Here is a 10,923-nt window from a genome sequence, read left to right as displayed (position 1 = left end):
GGGAAAGAAGCTGCGCATTTTGATGCGGGGCGTGAAGGACGACATCTTCGGAGGCCTCGTCCGCAACCCGCTGGAGACCGTCGACGCCTTCGTCAGCGAGGCGACAAACATCGAGCGCGCCCTCCAAGCGCGCGCTTCCCACTACCAGCGGCAGCCAAGCGTCACTGCGACCGCGCTGCTTAGTGGCGATAACGCTCCTGGTACGGACATCCGCGAAATTATACGGGGGGTTGTCCGGGAGGAACTGCGACGGTTGCTGCCAACCACCAGCCGTCCGCCAAACATTTCCATCGCCGAGGCTGTCCGAGAAGAAGTGCATCGGGCGCTCCAACCAGAGGCTCCCGTCACCACGGTGGCACCGGAGGAACCGACGTTGAGCTACGCCGCCATGGCCCGACGACCGGTGCAAGCTTCCCGCCAAGCCACGGCGCCGCCCCGAAGAGACGCCCAACGCCGCAGCACCCCCGACTACAGGAAGATCAGGCGCACGTTCCCCCAGAGCGACCTGCGCCGAGGAAGACAGACGTCTGGAGGACGGCCGACCGACGCCCGCTGTGTTACCACTGCGGGGAAGCTGACCATGTGTACCGCCGATGCCCATACCGACGACTCGGGCTGCGCGGATTCCACCCAAGCGATCCGCGCCCCCGGTATGGTGAACGCCCTCGGGAGATCGACGAGTACCTGCGGCCACCCCAGTCCCCCGAGCCTGCTTCCCGCCGAGAGTTCCGGTCGCCGTCACCGCGACGTCCAGCTTCGCCGATGCACCGACCCCGACGTGAAAGCCTGTCGCCCCTCGCTCCTCGCCGGGAAAACTAGGCGCGGCAACCCCTGGAGGTGGAGTTGCCGAAGACGACCGACGTAAAGAGCCTCCACGAGCGACGGAGCGCTCCCACTCTCCCGAAGCTACGCATCACAACGACGCTCCTGCCTCGGTGTCCAACAAACTAAACGTTGTTATCGACGGCCTCGACTCATCGGCAGTCGTGGACACCGGAGCAGACTACTCAGTCTTGAGTGGGAGGCTCTCTCGCCGCCTGCGAAAAGTCATGAAGCAGTGGGATGGACCCAGACTTGTACCGTACGCATTACAAGTAATCAAATTACTTGTAATCAATTACTTTTTGGAGTAATTTTGTAATCAGTTGATTACTTTTTTTTAGGCAGTAATCACAAGAGTAATCTGATTACTTTTTTAAGTAATAAAATTACTTGTAACCGTTACAATTTGTCCACGGGACCACCCCCCCCCCCCCCGGGCACACGCCTTTTTTTTATGAAATGACAAAAATAAAATTTGCATTTTTTTTTTCGAACGGAAAAAAGAAAGATTTTTGGGGAGCTGTAGGAAACGATGTCAATCTCTTTCTATGTACAGTTTCTGTGGAATGTCCGTTTTTTTTTTTCTTTTCTTGTTTTTTCGAGCTGGGACTGGCCCCAGGGAAGCCACAATGCGCGACAAAGACCATTCGGGTCGAAGTTTGAGGAAGCAGAATGTAGCCTTGTGAGTCGTTCGTTCAAACTAGCCCCCTCACGCACACACAAACAAGAATAAAAAAAAAAAAAAAAAATCCTGCTTAGGGTACCTACTCGCAGCCCGTAGGAGAACCAGAACCGAAGAATTCCTAAAGCGGATGCCAAATATAACAAAGGCAGTTGAAATATTTCCCCATTTCCCCTACGTGGTCTTTGTGACAAGCAATGTTTCGAGTTGAGAAGTGGTCGGGGCGGTCTCTTCCTCTAATGGATACTACCCATGATCCGGTTCAAATCCCGGAGCTGCTTGCTGCTCTTTTGTATAACATGCGAGCTCATCCACATGCGAATAATAAAATGAGCGACGCAAACTTTGAGCGACAACCCTTGCTCAAGCTTAACAAGATCTAGAACCCCCTCCGCTTCCCCCCCCCCCCCCACACACACACACACAAACTGGCGAACGCAAAAATGTTCCAAAAGCCGGTGAATTCATGATTGAAAAGGTTTACTCCGACTTAACATAACAAATTAATAACAAAAGGTACAGACGTTTCGCCACCTATGCAGGTGGCAACTTCAGTATGCAGGTGGCATCTTCAGTATGCAGGTGGCATCTTCAGTATGCAGGTGGCATCTTCAGTATGCAGGTGGCATCTTCTGGCGAACGCCCAAATCATTAAACGTCTTCAAACGAATTCTATGCTTGTGTCCGCATCGTGAAGGTGCAACGACCATGAAGAGGGAGCCAGTTTTTCTTCTTCAATACTTGTGCAAATGTGAAATATAGGTTGGAAGTAGTTCATTGTTATGAGCGCTAAAGATGTGTCTTCACACAATAAAGTAATCGGAAAAGTAACGATTACTTTTTTAAGTAATGACCAATTACTTTTGCCATCGAGTAATCAAGTAATCTAATCGAATACTTTTTAGCCAAGAGTAATAGTAATTGTAATCGATTACTTTTTTTTAGTAACGTGTACAAGACTGGATGGACCCCAAATACGAACCGCCGGAGGACATCTCATCACGCCAGTCGCGAGATGCACTGCTCGCGTCGAGATCCACGGTGAAACGTGCCCTGTGAAGTTTGTCGTTCTGCAAGACTGTTCGAGGGACGTTATCCTCGGGATGGACTTTCTCTGTGAGTATGGCGCCGTCATCGACCTCGGGGCAAACCAGTTGACGCTGCGAAAACCTGTTTTACTGCCGGTAAAGACCAACACGACATCAACCGCGATCCGAGTTATCGCCGACCATGTGAACCTACCGCCGCGGTCGAGTGTTTTCGTCACCGTTATAACCGACGCAGCAATACACGGTGAAGCTCTTCTGGAAGGCAGCGTCCAACTGCTCCTCGAAAAAGGAATTGGTGTCGCAAGAGGCGTAACGGATCTCCAAGAAAGACGTACAACTGTTCTTGTGACGAACTTTCGAGAGGAGCCGCAGCACCTAACGAAGGGTACCACCGTGGGCCACGTCGAGGAGCTTCAGGTGCCAGCGGTGGTCACCGCAATCTCCAAAGAAACTTCGTCGCCACAGCAGAAGAGCACGACGCCGCCGCCGCTCGACATCAACCCCGAGCTCCCAGCTCCGAAGCGCCGGCAACTGGTTGATCTCCTCGCCGAATACAGTGACTGTTTTGCCACGACATCGGAAGTTCGCCAAACACCAATGGCGAAACATCGCATTATTACTGACGAGGACGCACTCCCTGTCCACCAGTCGCCGTATCCAGTATCCTTAAAGGAAAGAAAGTGATTCAAGATCAAGTCCAGGAGATGCTCGACGACGACATCATTCAACCCCCAAGAAGTCCATGGGCGTCCCCAGTCCTCCTTATAAAGAAGAAGGACGGATCCCTGCGGTCCTGCGTGGACTATCGTCGACTGAACGCTGTGACGAAGAAGGACGTCTATCCGCTTCCCCGCATCGACGATACGTTAGACCGACTGCGCCAATCCCGATATTTTTCGTCGATGAACCTGAAGAGTGGTTATTGGCAGATTGAAATCGACGAACGTGACCGGGAGAAAACTGCCGTCGTCACTCCCGACGGACTATGCGAATTCAAAGTGATGCCGTTCGGACTTTGTACAGCACCAGCCACATTCCAGCGCGTCCTGGACACCGTGCTGGCAGGTCTGGAATGGCAGAGCTGCCTCGTCTACCTGGACGATGTCGCTGTATTCTCACGAGATTTCGACGAACACCTCAGGCCACTTCGAGCCGTGCTTCAGGCCATCAAGACCGCCGGCCTGTCACTCAAGCCAACAATGTGTCAGTTCGCCTATGGGGAACTAAAGTTCCCTGGCCACGTCGAGAACAACAAGGGTGGTCTACCTGACCCCGAGAAGACCCGCGCCGTAGCTGCATTTACGCCGCCGTCTGACAAAAAGGCTGTGAGAAGATTTCTCGGACTCTGTGCCTACTACAGGCGCTTTGTTCGAGACTTCGCCAAGCTATCCGCACCGCTGACACACCTCATGAAGGACGCCGTAAAGTTCGAGTCGACAGAAGAACACCAGAGGTCATTCTACGAGCTCAAACGAAGACTCCAGACGCCCCCGATTCTTGGCCATTTTGACCAGTTTGTTGAAACCGAGATCCGCACCGACGCCAGTAACACCGGACTGGGTGCGGTACTAGTCCAAGTGCAGGACGGAGCAGAGCGAGTTATCGCATACGCAAGTCGGACGCTGTCTAGCGCGGAGAGGAACTATTCAACGACTGAAAAGGAGTGCCTCGCTGTCGTATGGGCAATAAAAAAGTTTCGCCCATATTTGTATAGGAGTTCTTTTCGCGTGGTCACAGACCACCACTCGCTCTGCTGGCTGGCAAATCTGAAGGACCCCTCCGGACGCCTCGCTCGGTGGAGCCTGCGACTGCAGGAGTTCGACATGGACCGTGGCGTACAAGTCCGGCCGGAAGCACAATGACGCCGACTGCCTGTCAAGGGCCCCAGTCGAGGCTGGTCCTGCCTGCACCAAAGAGGACGACGATGAGTGTTTCCTCGGCGCTCTGGATGTCAGCGTCATGGCAGCACTCCAACGAGATGACTCTGAGCTGCGAGCACTCATCGAGCACCTAGAGGGACAAGGAAGCGCCATTCCCCGCGGTTTTGTACGAACACTGCCAACCTTCTCCATCCGACAAGGCGTACTGTACAAGGAGAACTTCAGCGACAACAACACGGCGTGGCTGTTGGTGATCTCTTCCAGTCTTCGAGAAGAAACGTTTCAAGCCTGCCACGATTACCCGACGGCGGGACACCTTGGTTACAGCAGGACTCTTGCGAGGATACGCGAAAAGTACTACTGGCCCAAACTTGCGAAGACAGTACACCACTACACCCGATCTTACCACGAGTGTCAACGACGGAAGAAGCCACCGGCGAGACCGGCAGGACTTCTTCAGCCTATTGCGCCGCCATCTGCCCCATTCCAGCAAATCGGCATGAATTTACTCGGACCTTTCCCACCATCGACGCAAGGAAACAGATGGATTATCGTCGCCACCGATTATCTCACACGGTACGCCGAAACGAAAGCCCTTCCTGCAGGGGCTGCTGTGGAGGTCGCCAAGTTTTGTATCGAGTCCATCGTTCTCCGGCACGGCGCTTCCGAAGTTCTGATCTCAGACCGTGGATCATCGTTCATGGCCCAGCTGACTCAAGAAATCCTACGTCTGAGCCACACCAGCCATCGGCGCACGACGGCGTACTACCCACAGACCAACGGGCTGACGGAGAGACTCAACAAAACCATCGCCGACATGATCTCCATGTACGTCGACGTGGAGCACAAGACATGGGACGAGGTGTTGCCGTACGTCACATTTGCCTACAACACGGCCGTACAAGAGACCACCGGAGTGACGCCCTTTCAACTGGTGCATGGGCGCAAGGTAACGACAATGCTGGACGCTATGTTGCCCCACGAATCGGCTGTCGACGTAAGCGACGACGCCCAGGTGGTTGCCCAAAGGGCAGAAGTCCGTCAGCTCCCCAGACTCCGTATTAAGGCTCAACAACGCGTCGACACTGGCCGCTACAACCATCGTCGTCGGGACGTCCACTTCCAGCCCGGAGACAGCGTGTAGGTGTGGACACCGATTCGCCGCCACGGTCTCAACGAGAAACTCTTGAAACGTTACTTCGGACCCTACAAAGTGCTTCGTCGACTCGGGGATCTGAACTACGAGGTGATGTCCGACAAAACACGGACTTCGTCACGCCGCCCTCCAAGACCGGAAGTCGTCCACGTCGTGCGACTGAAGCCGTACTACGCTCGATAGGACTGTGGACCTTATGTGTTCCAAATGACTCTTTAGTTTACCGTTATTTTTATCTGTTTTGTTTTTGGGTTGCATCGGGTCGATGCACTTTTTAAAGGAGGGAGTAATGCCGCGCGCGCAGCTGGCCAAGTAGGCAGCGCGCGCGTGGCCTAACGGTTATCGCGCTTGCTTTCCCCGTTGAAAGCCAGGGTTCGATTCCTGGCCGCGGAGGCGCATTTTTGTTGACACTGTAATGTGATGTTCTCGTGAATTCGTGAACCGTCTTGCTGATTCGAGGTTAGAATGTTCCACGCGCCGCACCTTCTAGGCCGAACGATCCAGAAAGCCACGAGGGTACATAAGGGATTCCGCAAGGCGAGCGGAGTCAGTTTCGCCCCAGCGTTCGACTGTGCTGCTACGCCGACTTCGACGCCCGCGACGCTCTGTTATTATCTTTTGTACCTTTTTATTTTTGGCACAAGTTCGCCTCATTAAACGTTTATTTTTTCCAGTTTATTTATTGTTTTTTGGTCACCACCCGTGACAATAATAGCATGAGTGGAGCAAAATAATAAAATTGTGTATCACACTGAAGCTTAATTTGAACCCCGTCTTTTTTCCCCCTGCTAAACTTACAGGACATATTACAGAAACGTTCGTGGCAGCCGTATATCCTAACAGCTCTAACCACTATGGGATTTCAAAATATCGTAATGCGGGTGTTTTGTTTATTTCCTTTTTATTTCTTGAGCCAACTTCCAAGTAATAATAAACTTCCAAGTAGCAATGAATAAATAAATAAATAAATACGACAAAATCCAATTCTGTGGTTCCTGATTCACCCCAGCTGGAACAATAACGTTGATCTTTACTTCATTATTTGCTGAGTAGGGAGGTTTTTGCATAATCGCGTTTCTAAGGTTGGGTCACTTACGAGACGAGGACATACACACTAGTTCACATAAACAACTAAGGAAATATATTATAAATATAATTTTAAAAAAAAAATATATATATATATACATTTAAATCTTTATGGACACTATGATAACTATATGAAATACCGATTGTTCTTGGGCACACATTTACATTCTCATTACTGTATATTTTGGTTTCATTTGTTCTTCTAAAGATAAGTAATTTCCAAATGCGGTCGTCGAAATCCATATTTTTGTAAATTCCGCAATAATCTTTAATTACGCTACGTGAAACATATCTTGAAAAAAATCTTCGTCTCTCATTAAACGTACGTCTGGACACTTGCGAAAACTCACCAAAATATTTTGTCGTATATCGTAGAATGGCAGTCTCCAAACAAGGAGTGCAATACGCAGCCTCATTAAAACAATCTGACACCTCAGTACTTACAACAACTTCACTTAAAAAAGCCACATTCCTTTCTCGAACAGCGATCGAGGAGGAAGTTATGCAATTATATATTTATAGAGGCCGCACTCATGTCTGAGCAAACTATATTTTGCCTTCGTCATGACGTGGTCTTCATTATCGCCTTCCGTGTTAGCATGCATTCATAATTTCATATCACGAAGATGTAGAATAAAAGTTGGAGTAATTTAAATCGCGGCAGAAATCATGGCTCAAATAGTATTTTTAAAGAGGTATTATTTAGGAAACTAATATAAAACCTTCCTAGCCCAGATAATAACAAACATATATGCCAATTCTGTGTTTTATGTGTATTTGAAACACATAAAAATAATCAAGAAACACATTTATATCTGGCTGTACGCGAGCAAGAAGATGTGCTCGTTTCATAAAATTGCAGAGTTAATCTGTGTTTCTGTCTTTCATTTTTTTAAATATCCTACGCAAACAAATTAGAATGCATAAAATATGCAAGTCCGCTCGAGTACATACCCACAGCGACCGACAACAGAGGGAGACAGAGGGAAACATACCGGTCTATGCATCTAAGGTTAATCTTTTATTGATCAGTATAAAAAGTGTTCTATTACATAAAGTTCAAGTTTATTTTTTTTAGTTTAAGTATATTCAAAGATTATTGCTTGTCTTCATTGAACTGTCTTGTGCACTAATTAAATAATATTGTCACGGTTGGTGACCAAAAGAAAACAGGAAATAAACAGGGAGAAATAAACGTTTAATGTGGCGAACTTGTGCCGAAAAATAAAAGGGTACGAAGATAATAACAGAGCGTCGCGGGCGTCGAAGTCGGCGTAGCAGCACAGTCGAACGCTGGGGCGAAAACTGACTGTGGCTCGCCACGCGGAGCCCCTTATGTACATGAGTGGTCTTCTGGAATAATCGGCGTAGAAACTTCGATGCGTAGAACATTCGGGCCTGGAACAAGCAACATGATTCTCGAATTCTACAGAACACTGAATTGCAGGAATAAACAAAAGACACGTCGCTCCCAGGATTCGAACCCTAGCTTTTCGCGTGGGAGGCAGGCGCGATAACCATTAGGCCACGCGCGCGCTGCCTACTTGGCTAGCGCGCGCGGCATTACCCCCCCTTTAAAAAGTGCATCGCCCCGATGCAGCACAAAACAAAACAAAGCAAACAAAAAGAACGGTAAACTAAAGAGTCATTTGGAATACGTAAGGTCCACTGTCCTATCGAGCGTAGCACGGCTTCATGCGCACGACGTGGACGACTTCTGGTCGTGGAGGGCGGCGTGATGAAGTCCGTGTTCCATCGGGCATCACCTCGTAGCTCAGATCACCGAGTCGACGAAGCGCTTTGTAGGGTCCAAAGTAGCGCTTCAGGAGTTTTTCGCTGAGACCACGGTGGCGGATCGGTGTCCACACCCACACCCTGTCTCCGGGCTGGAAGTAGACGTCCCGGCGACGAAGGTTGTAGCGGCCAGCGTCGACGCGTTGCTGGTCTTGAATCATGAGTCGGGCGAGCTGGCGGACTTCTTCGGCGCGTTGAGCAACCGCCTGGGCGTCGTCGCTCTCATTGTCAGATGGCTCATGGGGCAGCATTGCGTCCAGCATGGTCGTTGCCTTCCGACCATGTACCAGCTGGAAAGGGGTGAATCCAGTGGTCTCCTGAACCGCCGTATTGTAGGCAAACGTGACGTAGGGCAACACCTCGTCCCACGTCTTGTGCTCTACGTCGACGTACATAGAGATCATATCGGCGATTGTCTTGTTGAGTCGCTCGGTCAGCCCGTTGGTCTGCGGGTGGTATGCAGTGGTTCGACGATGGCCGGTGCCACTGAGACGAAGAATCTCTTGCGTTAGCTGGGCCATGAACGAAGATCCGCGATCTGTAATCAGAACTTCGGGAGCGCCGTGCCGGAGGACGATGGACTCGATGAAAAACTTGGCGACTTCCACAGCAGTCCCTGAAGGAAAAGCTTTTGTTTCGGCGTACCGCGTGAGATAATCTGTGGCGACGATGATCCAGCGGTTCCCCGACGTCGAAGGCGGAAAAGGACCAAGTAGATCCATTCCGATCTGCTGGAAGGGTGTAGTTGGAGGAGAAATGGGCTGCAGAAGTCCGGCCGGCCTCGTCGGCGGTTTCTTGCGTCGCGGGCACTCGTGGCATGATCGTGTGTATAGGTGGACGGTCTTGGGGAGCTTCGGCCAGTAATACTTTTCACGAATACGGGCCAGTGTCCGGCTGTAACCAAGGTGTCCGGATGTCGGGTCGTCGTGGCAGGCTTGGAAGATCTCTTCTCGAAGGTCACTAGAGATTACCAGCAACCACGGTGTGTTGTTGTCGCCGAAGTTCTCTTTGTAGAGTACACCTTGTCGGACGGCGAAGGTCGGCAGTACTCGTGAGAAGACACGTGGCACGGTACTCCTGCCCCCTTCCAGGTGCTCGATTAATGCGCGCAGCTCAGGATCGTCCCGTTGACGTCGTGCCATATCGTCGGTGTTCACTGCTCCTAGGAAGCACTCGTCGTCATTGTCGTCGCTGCAGCCGGAAGGGGTTTCGACGGGGGCTCTGCACAGGCAGTCGGCGTCGCTGTGCTTGCGGCCTGACTTATAGACCACTGTCATGTTGAACTCTTGTAGTCCAAGACTCCATCGAGCGAGGCGTCCTGACGGGTCCTTCAGGTTCGCAAGCCAGCAGAGCGAGTGGTGGTCCGTGACTACACGGAACGGGCTCCCGTACAAGTACGGACGAAACTTCGTTATTGCCCAGACGACCGCAAGGCATTCTTTCTCAGTCGTGGAGTAATTTTTCTCCGCCTTGGACAATGTCCGACTTGCGTAGGCGATGACTCGCTCGATGCCTTCTTGCACTTGGACTAGTACTGCGCCCAGTCCCGCGTTACTTGCGTCCGTGTGAATTTCTGTTTCCGCATCCTGGTCGAAATGTCCAAGTACAGGAGGAGTCTGGAGTCGTTGTTTCAGTTCGTGGAATGCCTGCTGTTGCTCCTCGGCCCATTCGAACTTCTCGGCGTCCTTCGTGAGATTCGTAAGTGGTGCGGAAATCCTTGCGAAATCCCGAACGAAGCGTCGATAATAGGCACCAAGTCCAAGGAATCTTCGGACGGCCTTCTTATCTGTCGGCGCTGGAAATGCCGCGACGGCGCGTGTATTCTCGGGGTCTGGGCGGACGCCTTCGTTACTAACCACGTGGCCAAGGAACTTCAGTTCGTCATAGGCGAACCGGCACTTTGACGGCTTGAGTGTGAGTCCGGCGGTCTGAATGGCTTGAAGAACAGCTCGGAGTCGTCTCAAGTGCACGTCGAAGTCAGCTGAAAATACTACGACGTCGTCAAGGTAGACGAGACAACTCTGCCACTTCAGCCCTGCCAGTACGGTGTCCATGACACGCTGGAAAGTTGCTGGCGCCGTGCATAGTCCGAAGGGCATCACCTTGAACTCGTACAGTCCATCCGGCATGACGAAGGCTGTCTTCTCTCGGTCCCGTTCGTCGACCTCGATTTGCCAGTAGCCGCTCTTCAGATCCATCGATGAAAAGTATCGAGAGTGGCGCAGCCGGTCTAGAGTGTCGTCGATGCGGGGGAGTGGGTAGACGTCTTTCTTCGTAACCGTGTTGAGCTGCCGGTAGTCCACGCAGAACCGAAGAGTTCCGTCCTTCTTCTTAACCAGCACGACTGGAGAGGCCCATGGACTGCTTGAAAATTGGATTATGTCGTCATTCAGCATCTCTTGAACTTCCTAATGGATCACCTCCCTTTCCCTAGCGGAGACTCTGTACGGCGAT

This window comes from Ixodes scapularis, unplaced genomic scaffold (assembly GCF_016920785.2).
Source record: "Ixodes scapularis isolate PalLabHiFi unplaced genomic scaffold, ASM1692078v2 PGA_scaffold7__128_contigs__length_106722199, whole genome shotgun sequence".
NCBI lineage: Eukaryota > Metazoa > Arthropoda > Arachnida > Ixodida > Ixodidae > Ixodes > Ixodes scapularis.
Note: the sequence above shows the minus strand (reverse complement) of the source record.